Here is an 8,684-nt window from a genome sequence, read left to right on the forward strand (position 1 = left end):
GCATCTTTTCACATGCCTGTTGGTCATCTGTATGTCTTCTTTAAGAAATGTCTGTTCAAGTCTTCTGTCCAGTTTTTAATTAGATTTTTTTTTGCTTTTGGTGTTGAGTTGTGTAAGTTTTTTTTATATGTTATGGATACTAACGCTTTATCAGATATGCCATTTGAAAATATATTCTCCCATTTGGTGGGTTTTCTTTTTGTTCCTTTGCTGTGCAAAAGCATTTTATTTTGGTGTAGTCCCAATAGTTTAATTTTGTTCTTGTTTCCCTTGCCATATCTAGGAGACATATCTAGAAATATGTTACTGTGACTGATGTCAAAGAGATTAGCACCTGTAATTCTTTTAGGAGTTTTATGGTTTCATGTCTCACTTTTAGATATTTAGCCATTTTTAAATAAGTCAGAGAAGGACATGTATATGTAAAATGTAAGAAACAAAACAATGGACAAAGAAAAAAAAGACAAATATAAGAAACAGACTCTAAAATATAAAGAACAAGCTGATGGTTGCCAAGGGTGTGGTCGATAGAAGGATGGGTAAAATAGATGAGTGTATTAAGGGTACATTTACTATGATGCACACTGATAATATATAGAAATGTTGAATCACTATATTGTGTACCTGAAACTAATACAATATTACATGCTAATTATACTGGATTAAAAAAGTAAATAAATAAAAAAATTAAATCTCTTGTTAAAAAACATTTATCCTTATCATCAGTTTAAGTAAATTTTTAGGCCATTTCCTTCCCCTGTCTGTGATTATTTTGTTACTGAAATGATGAATATAAATGAAATAAAAATTAAACATTTATTAATAGTATCATATTCTAGGAACCAGGTAGGAATTATCATGGGGAATTTATGTAATTCAACATTTTAATTTTATTGATGAAGACATAAAAGCTTAAAAAAGTAAATCATGAATGAAGATATAGATCAATTTTCAGGAACAATGAACACAATGCTTTTTCCACCCTGAGATATATATTTCCTAATTGAATTCCTGAGTAAGTCTGATTAAGTAAGATACTGCTTTGTATTGGAGGGATATTGGAAGAAGAAATATTAAATTGAGGTGTGTAAACTTCACAGAATGAAGATGCAAATTTTATTCCTGACATTCTTCGGTTCTCAGATAATCTAATATTTTTAATTCCTGGGTTTTGGATTTAGGTAGAACTGGGATTGGATATTAATAATTATAATCCTATATCTATTAAATTCACTAATTCTTAGTATCCTACTCATTTGTTAATTAATTGGCCCACCATATATTGAATATTAAGAACTATTCTGGATGCTGGAGACTCAGAAGTTAATAAAAATGCAAGTCTGTCATGACAGTTAATTGAGAGATAATATATCTGGACATGCTGCCTTCTAGAGCAAAATAATCAGTATGTGATATTGTGACTTTCCCTCAGATTATCATATGACAACCAGCAGGTGATCAAGGATTTTTTTCACAATTTCCATCTTGTCCACCACAGGTAGTCATGCATCACTAGCAGGGAATGCTGAATGTCATAGCCATTTCTTTCTCTTTTAAAACTGAGCAGGGGATTTCCACAGATGCATGAAAAATATCAGGTACCCTCACCCCCTCCACCCAACACTAAATAGTTAGGTCCTCACTCTCTGTTCTGCTTCGCAATTATGAAATGTGGTTTCTTGGTTCTCCAACATGACATATCATTTCTTTCCATGAAACTAAGTGGTCAGCCATTCCTCTCACGTGTATCAATCATCCTGCTTCTGTTTCATTTTCTCTCCAGGACCTTGGATCAGCTCAGACCTGTGTAGCAGATATTTCTGCTGGAGACAAGTGATGCTGTTTCACTTTCTATCCCTATTGGTTAAAGAGAAATGTCAATAAAGGGATGGGGATTTCCAGGACGAATTTCCTTTCTTAAAATGCCTCAGTGCAAGAGCTGAAATCCTGTCCCAAGAAGACATTAACCTGAACCTGAACTGATGAGTCAGATTCTAGGTTTGAGGGCTAAGCCTGTAGGTGCTGGTTGAAAAGAGAGAAGATGAATTTGTTCTAGAAGGACTCATTTTCTCCTCTTCATCAAATGTTGTTTCATAGCATGACTATGAAAATTTTAATGCTCAGCAAGTCCTAAAACTCCATTCCACCTCTCACTTCTTAGCCTTGTCACTACACTGGAATTACCAAAATGACTTTTTGGTTTGTTTCCATTTCTCTCTGCAGCTGTACAATTCCTTTGCTTTCCAAGAATGGTTCCACTTTATCTGTTCTCATTCCCTGAAGACTTCTCTTCTCCCTGCCTGAATCCTTTATCCTTTATTGTTCTCCATATTATTTCATTGTATTCTCTTTGCCCTTAATCAATCAGATATATTCCCTTTCTCTTTTTTATGAGTCTTACTATTTCATATGCACAGAGAGCTCCAGTCTTTATTTTAAGGTTCTTATAGGTTTTTAAAACATGTAAACAAATTCTGCCCACTTCTGAAATCTCATGACTCTACCAATGTATTCACTGTATGTCATAAACAAACTTATTGCAATTCTTACTGCAGTATATTATAGCATGATTATGTAGGTTCTGAACTCTTATGAAATAAGATTTACAGATCCCATTCATCCTTGTAATGCCAGCACCTTAAAGAATGCTTTGTCTGATTGCAGCACTAATACAGTTGTACTAAATTTAGAGTTGAACTATTTATTTCCCCCAAATAATATTTTTTTTTCTTTTTGAAATCAAGCTATAATTCTCACATCCCTACTAATATTTCCACAAATGGTATAAATTTTTATTTGCAGAGTTTTTGTAAAGAGTAAATGAAATAATTTTAAAATGCCCAATCAAGCCCCAAAACTATTGATTGCATTTTCCATCATCACCCTTGCACTTTCTCATGATAACCAGCAAGTGAAGTGATGGTCCTTAATCTCTCTCTCTCTCTCTCTCTCTGTGTCCCCCCATCCTTACTCCCTCCCTCCCCTTTCAATCTTCTTTTCACTACAGAGATTAATTTTTTTCCAGCAATGAGACACTAGCATCACAGCAATTTCCTTTCCATTTAACCCTGGCCAGGGGCTTTCCAACAATGCCTGAAAAGGAACAAGTATTCTGATTATAGCCCTCTACACCCATCTAAATCATGCTTGCAAACCAAATATGGGGAGTTTTGACAATCCACACAGCCATATCCTGTTTCTTACCACAAACTCCAGGTGTCAGGCCTTCCTCGCTCCTTGTAGCTGATCTGTCCCTACTCCACTTCACACAAGTTCTTGAAACCAGACTAATGCTAGAAGTATTGAAGTAGCATCATTTGGTGAAGACAGGTCATGTTACTTCACCCACTGGTTGTAGGAAAGAAACTGTGAAGCAGTGAGAACTTTTAGTAGTGACTTTGTCCAGAAAACTGACCTGCTTCATCCTAAAAGAAAGAAACTAGGATCTGGGATAGAGAAGCAGGCTGAGGTGCAAGGTCCGAACCTTTGGATGCTACTCTTGAAAGAAGAAGAGAGACAGTGTGAAAAGGCTTCACATTTTCTTTCCTATTCATCCTATAGGGGCACCTTGTACAAGTTCATGAAGACTCAAGACATTCAGTAATGCCAGCCCTTGCATCTCACTGTTGCCTCCCTAGTCCTGATGCTCTTCCTATGCCTCCAAGACACCTGAGTTACCAACAGTTGATTTTGTTGCTTTGCATTTACACATGCAGTATATTTCAGTATGTGTCAGTTCCTCACCTTCCTAAAGAACTAACTGCTTTGCTCGGCCTTCAAGGCCTCTCTTAGAGCAGGTCCTCTCTGCATATCTGCTCTTATCCCACACTGTTCTTTAATCTGAATGTTCACTCTGGTCAATCAGAGTCACTCCTTACATTAATTCATCCCACCTAGTACTGCTTTTGCTCATGGGGCTCATGATTGTTCCTTTTGCCCTGCTGTTCTTCTGAATCGCATCCTCCTTCTTTTCTGCCTCAAGTCTCGCTTCTGCAAATGAATTACATTTTCAAGTTTCCTCTCAATATTCCAAACTATATGAATATATCCCATTTCTCTACTATTTAACAGCTTTGTTACTTTTAAATTATAGCCATTTGTATCTTTATTGTAACTTATAAATGCCTGTATTTATCCTTAATGTATTATTTATTAATTTGGCAACTATTTATGATCACCTACTTTGGACCAAGACTTTCTGTAGAAACTGAGGAGAGAATGGGACACAAAGAATATAAAGTCTCTGACTCATGGAATTTATGTCCTATGTGTGTTTCTTTTTATTCTAGTAGGTATTGATCTTCCTGCGATCTTCATCTTTGTATTTCTAGTCTCTAGCACACTCCTTTGAACATGGGAGGTGGTCAAAAAATATTTGCTCTTTGAATTTCACCAATTATGTCCAAGTTTGTCTAGTTCACATAGTAATTAGCATAAAGCTTGACATTTGTAGGTGATCAGATAAAATTTATTATTTAATTGATTTCATTGCATCAAGGAGAAATGAAGGTGGATATTAAGGAAGAGTTTCCTTCTTTGACTTCAGATTTGATGATTAAGGAGGTCATTGCTGACGAGCCTCTCTCCCCACCCCTCTCTGCTTGTACATTTCAGTTCATTACCTTCCTAAAAATCATCTTGCTTCATAGATTAACTGCGCCTTTCTCTTTAGTGATTTCCAAAGTATCTGAGGGTGTGCTCTTCTATCGTCTTATTTCTCTTTTTCCTAACCAAAAATATTGAAACCCAGTAGTGTCATATGCTCATTGAAGATCCCCATCAGTTTTCCTAGTGTATTCCACAACACTCTTTAGTTGTGTGCAATAAGTTTTTACTGTCCCATTTAAATGTTATATTGGTGACTGTTGGCTAATCTTTTTCTTTATGACTAATGAGCTTTGGATCTTATGTTTGATATTCTTTTCTTTTTTTTTTAAGATTTTATTTATTTATTTGACAGACAGAGATCACAAGTAGGCAGAGAGGCAGGCAGAGGAGGGGGGAAGCAGGCTCCCTGCTGAGCAGAGAGTCTGATGCGGGACTCGATCCCAGGACCCTGGGATCATGACCTGAACCCAAGGCAGAGGCTTAACCCACTGAGCCACCCAGGTGCCCCTTGATATTATTTTCAACTTCCAAGTCATAAGATAGTCTCTTAATAGTATTTTCTGAAGGTTTTATTGTATTGCTTTTCACATATAGAAATAAATTTCCACTGGAATTAATTTGTGTATGATGTGAGATAGGTGTCAAATTTCATTTATTTTTTTCAATGAAGATTTCCAGCTGATCCAACAGCATTTACTGACAAGGCTATGCTTTCCTGACGGCTCAACTGAAAACAGTTAGGGTACAAAAGTGAATGTGCATATGAGTTAATTTATGTGGTGCTACTAAGCATGCTTAGAGATAAATAACACATTGCAAAGGTATACCCAGAAGTCAGGAAGTGATTGCTATGCAAGTCTGGATAGTGAGTTCTCTTGGTAGGGATGTGAAGAGGCAGATGATGGGCTTGTAGGGCTTTGGCCCAATGTTCTGTGCCTTGATCTGGAGCTTTCCATGGATGTTGGCATGATAATAATCAAATAAGTTGTACATTTTTGCTTTATGTGTGTTCTTTTTTTAGTATGTGTGGTCTATTTCATTATAGTGTTAAAAATGTAAAATATTTAATTTCCTGACCAGATCCTAGTAATCACTACTTATTGAGTACTATGAGTGGTCAACATTTTTAAATGTGCTAGGGATGTAGCTGTTAACTGATACCATGAGGTGATACACTATACTTATTGCAATGGTATGAAGGTAATTAAATGGAATAAGATACCTAGAAGTATATAACTTAGTGGCTGGTAGAAACTACACATTCTTTATTTACTTCCCCCTTCATATGTCTGCAACTGGAATTAGGGTTATGGATTTCTTTCATAGTCCCTAGCTCTTTTACAAAAACACTAAACTATACATTTGTTTTTAAATTTTAAGTTATTTAATTTATTTAATTGATAGAGAGAGAGATAGCATGAGTGGAGGGAGGAGCAGAGGGAGAGAGAATCCTGGAGCAGACTCCCCTGTTGAGTGGAGAGCCCCATGTGGGGCTCAATCCCAGGTCCCTGAGATCACGACCTGAGTCGAAATCAAGTCAGATGCTCAATTGACTGAGCCACTCAGGCACTGCCCCCCTTATCTTTTATGACAGGAATAGCAGGGAGATTCCAACATAAGAGTTTTTCATTTGTGCTTTTTAATCATAGCTAGGGACTTCCTATATAGGCATGAAAACCAGGCATCATGTCTCTGTCATTCTAAATGCCTAGTTCCTCCAATCCTCACTCCACATTTTGCTTTACTCTACAGGGACCCTCTCATAGCTAGCCACCTAATTATGTCTTAAATAATTCCATGACAGGAAATGTTCAGCCTTTCTTATCGACATCTAACTTAGTTGTCCTGCCATCCCCTGACTTCTATCTCAGATTTTCAATTAGACCTTCTGGTCAGGTGGCTCTCCAGAAATAAGTGATGCTGCCTCACTCTTTATCACCATTGGACACAGAGAAAAAATAATTATCTGAGAAAGGATAGAGATTTTCACCATACCACCCTCTCCCTCCCTTTATCCAAAGGGTCTCACCCACAAACTAACACCTACATCAATACAAAGTCTGATCCTTTGGATATTATTTCCAAAAGGAAAGAAAATACATTCTTTTAAAAAAAAACAAACTTCATCACCACTTCCTGCTACCTGAAGTAGTCTCAGCCTGCAACATGGGGGCTTAAGTGGGTAGAAGAAGAATAAATGAAACAAGATGGGATTGGGAGGGAGACAAACCATAAGTGACTCTTAATCTCACAAAACAAACTGAGGGTTGCTGGGAGGGAGGGGGGTTAGGAGAAGGGGGGTGGGTTATGGACATTGGGAAGGGTATGTGCTTTGGTGAGTGCTGTGAAGTGTGTAAACCTGGCGATTCACAGACCTGTACCCCTGGGGATAAAAATATATGTTTATAAAAAATAAAAAATTATTTAAAAAAAAAAACAAACAAACTTCAGGTTCTTTCCTTATTCATCAAATACCAATTTCTAATGCATGGTTGGGAATCAAAAAAAAAAAAAAAAAAAAAGCATGGTATTCCTATTGTCCATTTAGGGACCAAGACCTGGTTTCTTCCCTGCACTCTCTCTGGCTCAGCGCCAGGGGAGGCTGACCTGGGACCAGGGACTTAAGCCCCTGTCCCTAGCCGCCCGATTCCCACAATCCCCCCCCCCCCCCCCCCCCCCCCCCCCGCCGTGATCCTTTGCTCTTTTGGAGTGCTTTCAACCAGTCTCCAAGTTAATGCTGGTCCCCAGATGCAGGGCACCCTTGCTCGTTTGGGGGTATTACTTTCCAATCGGTTGCCTCTGGTGGCTCCCTCCACCTTTTGTTTATCTTCCGATATCAGTTCGCTGTTCCCACTCCGCTTTACTTGCCCACTGGCGTCTTCTGCCCCTGTAGAGATCCAGACGTGTATAATTCTGATCTCAGGCTGATTTCATGGGTGATCAGAGTTCTTTGGTAGGTAATCAGCTCACTTTGGGGTACAGGTTGAAAAGGTGCCTCCACCTACTTCTCCGCCACCTTGTCCCCCTCCTGATTATGGAAGGTCCCTATTGTCCATTTTATATGTGCTTTCCTATTGTTATCATGCTAGTCTTTCTGCTCAATCCCTCATGACTAACCTTAGATTGCTATAAATTTAATATTTTTTTATGATCCTACTCCCATCTTTCTAAAAGATGTTACTTCTTCACCAATTTTTCAATGCCTTTTGCAGCATAGTTCAATACTGCACATCCACTCTGATCTCCCAGCATTACTTAAGGAGGAATCTCAATTTGTGTCAGTCAGGATTCCATGTTCTCTACCACCTCCTGACCACCCCTTCCTCACACACAGTTTTTTCTCTGTTGTTCCTGGCCCCCAGTGAGTCTCCAACCAACCAGAAACACAACCTTTTCTCCATGCTCTGTCTCACTTCCTCTAGAACTCACATCTATACTAATGTTCCACTTTACTGTAAAGGATTACTTTTACCTAATTTTAACCATTTCATTTAATCTTGGAAATTAATGTCATCAATTTGTGTTTTGATTTTTTAAAAACAAATGTATCTATGGTAGATTTTGTCACATTATCTCATATTAATTTTATATGTCTATCTTTACAGTGGGCTTTAGTTTCCTTAAAAGTAGAATCTAAACTACCTATATGTATTCTTAGCATTAGAAGAATTCTGCACACATAGGAAGTCCTCAGTAAACTTTTTGTGAATTGCATGTCTCCAACTAAGTAACATATGTATGTAAATATGCACATAGTGGATTATCAGCTAAAATTTACTGAATTGAATCATTGCAACAAAAAATATAAGGGATATATATCAGGAATATTTTTCTAATTGTAAGAATACTAGGTATGGAGAATCTGCTCCACAAAATTATCTTTTAACCAAAATACTGTCTACTGCTGTCACCCTGTGTGACTCCTATGGAGAAATACATAGGATTTCTCCTATGTAGAAATAGATAACCATTTCTTTCTGGAAAATGGGAGTGCGAACTGACTACTGAACAGTGATTAACTGTTCCCAGGATCATGTACCAGATGATTTTTGATGCTCCTGATTCCATAATTCATT

Source organism: Mustela erminea, chromosome 4 (genome assembly GCF_009829155.1).
Source record: "Mustela erminea isolate mMusErm1 chromosome 4, mMusErm1.Pri, whole genome shotgun sequence".
Lineage (NCBI taxonomy): Eukaryota > Metazoa > Chordata > Mammalia > Carnivora > Mustelidae > Mustela > Mustela erminea.